Here is a 2,702-nt window from a genome sequence, read left to right on the forward strand (position 1 = left end):
CTTCCTTCCTTCCTTCCTTCCTTCCTTCCTTCCTTCCTTCCTTCCTTCTTTCCACAAAGAACAAACACCTCTTTTACAGTCTTCTCTGTGCCCTAATGATCTTTCTGCATCTCTGCTAAACAGATGAATGGAAGTTTAAAATATTATAAGTACTAGGAAGATTGTCTGTTCTTAGAATACTGTACCTGACTCTAAAGTAGTGTTTGTTTTTCTTCTTTTAAATAGAACTCATGTTATTGATCTAATTCATGTCCTCCTGCCTTCTTTGTTTCTCAGGATTCTACATCTCCTCTCTTGCTGCCTGCAGACCTGCAGAAGGCTGAACTCTGCCTATGCTTTCATGTCGCTGGGTTTCCTTAGAAATGGTTCCAGTTCAACCTTTAGAGGAAAAGGGATCTTAGATGACATTGTTCAGCACCTGTCCAGTCATGTCTTGAAAATGTTCAGTGACAGGGACTCCATAACATCCCTGAGGGGCGTTTTGCAGTGATCGATTGATCTCACTGTGAAAAATTTCTTTCATGTATTAAGATGAAAGCTCTCCTGGTGCAACTTGCACCCATAATACGCCAAGTGCAGCCAGACAAGTGCTGAGAAGAGTAAGATGATCACATCTCTATCTCTGTGAGTAAGGCCACCATGTATGCAGCCCGGGATCTGATTTTCCTTCACTACTGCTATGCCACACTACTGAACTGTGTTCAGCTTGTTCTCCACCAGGAATCCCAAGTCTCTTTTAGCAAGGCTGCTCCCAAGACACATGGATTTGAGCCTATTACTGGGCTCTTTGGTTATTTTGTCCCAGGTGCAAGACCTTGCCTTTTTTAAAAAAAAGAACCCAAACACTTCATACTGTTCTTTCTAGCCCACCATCCCAGCCTCTCCAGGCTTCTGTAAGAGATGCAGATCCTACATGCATTGCATAAATACACCAGCATTTCTTTGACCATGCTGGAGACAATCTGTTCTGTTTGTCTGGGAGAAGACAAATTCCCTTCACCACTTGAAAATTCATGAAAAGAGACTTTAGTGGTTTTTAAGTTTTATCCACCAGTGGCAAACAATTACTTTTTGGATTGCTGCAGTGTCAATTTGTATACCTTTTCTGGTCACTAGATGGAGGTAGGCAACCATAACGAAGGCTGTTTCCGTGTATCTCGTACTAAAGGAAAAATGATTCTGGGCTGCTTTGGACAGCAGAGAGTATATTTTATCATTAGAAATACTATTCTGGTACCAGGTTTCTTGAGGATAGGATGACACTTGGCATCCTATCCACAGCTTGCCAATCCATAGCTTTGTATCAGACTTTTTTTTTTTTTTTTTTTCACTGGAATTTGTTTTAAATGAAATATATATTTTCAGTATATTTTATTATTGGTAATCCATTTCTGAATTTAGACACACATAAACATTATTTAGATCATACATATATGTGTGTATGTAGAAATTTACTACATGACCTAATTAAAAAAGAGGAACTTAAAAACATTATTTTAATGTCTACTATACTCTGGAGCCAAATGCATAATATATTATATCCACCTTGCAACTGAAGAGCAAAGTTGTTTTGCTCTGGGTTTATGTATTCCAAGTGTGCTGCATCTACATGACCATACAAGAAAACAAAATGTAACCAAGCTTTTCACCACTGGCTTTCAGACCCTGCTCACATATTGTCACTTATGGTTATGGGATCTTTTCAAGTAATCGAGGAACGAACAAGGAGAGGTGCTGTGCTGGATCTTGTCCTCACCAACGAGGAAGGGCTGGTGAGGGATGTTAAACTCAAGGGCAGCCTGGGTTGTAGTGACCATGAAATTATGGAGTTCAAGATCCTTAGGGCAGCAAGGAGGGCTCACAGCAAGGTTACTACCCTTGACTTCAGGAGGGCAGATTTCAGCTTCTTCAGGGATCTGCTCAAGAGGGTGTCTTGGGATAACATCCTGGAGGGTAGAGGGGCCCATGAAAGCTGGCTGATATTTAAGGATCACCTTCTCCAGGCCCAAGAGCATTGCATCCCAACTGAGAGGAAGTCAAGTAGAAAATCCAACAGGCTGGTGTGGCTGAGTAAGCAGCTCCTAGAAGAACACAAGCTAAAGAAGGAAGCATACAGGGGGTGGAAGCTAGGGCAGGTATCCTGGGAGGATTACAGAGAGGTTGTCTGAGCAGCTAGGGATCAGGTTAGGAGAGCCAAATCCCTGCGAGAATTCAATCTTGCCAGGGAGGTTAAGAACAGTAAGAAAAGCTTCTTTAGGTATGTTGGGCAGAAAAGGACATCCAAGGAGCATGCAGGCCCTCTCCTGAAGGAAATGGGTGAGGTAGCAACACGGGACATTGAGAAGGCTGAGGTCCTCAATGACTTCTTGCTTCAGTCTTCTCAGCCAAATGCTCCAACCTCAACACAAAGGCCACAGAAGGTGTGTGGTATTCAGAATTTACAGTGTTTGTCTCGAACAATCCAAGAGATATGAACTCTGACACTCAAGATATCTGTTGTGTGTCTTGTGGCATCTGAGAAACAACAGATGTTGTTGGACTAAAGAGATCTACAGCTGGCTTTGAGAGCAGGATACTCCCCTGCAATAAATTAAACCTGTGGTGCCAGTCGTCTCATCCTCCCCTTCGTTATGCAAAGACCCCAGCAATTATCCAAACAAAGACTATCTGCAGGACTTAACCTGGTGCCATACCTACCCCCC

This window comes from Chaetura pelagica, unplaced genomic scaffold (assembly GCF_000747805.2).
Source record: "Chaetura pelagica isolate M959 unplaced genomic scaffold, ChaPel_1.0 scaffold67, whole genome shotgun sequence".
NCBI classification, from domain to species: domain Eukaryota; kingdom Metazoa; phylum Chordata; class Aves; order Apodiformes; family Apodidae; genus Chaetura; species Chaetura pelagica.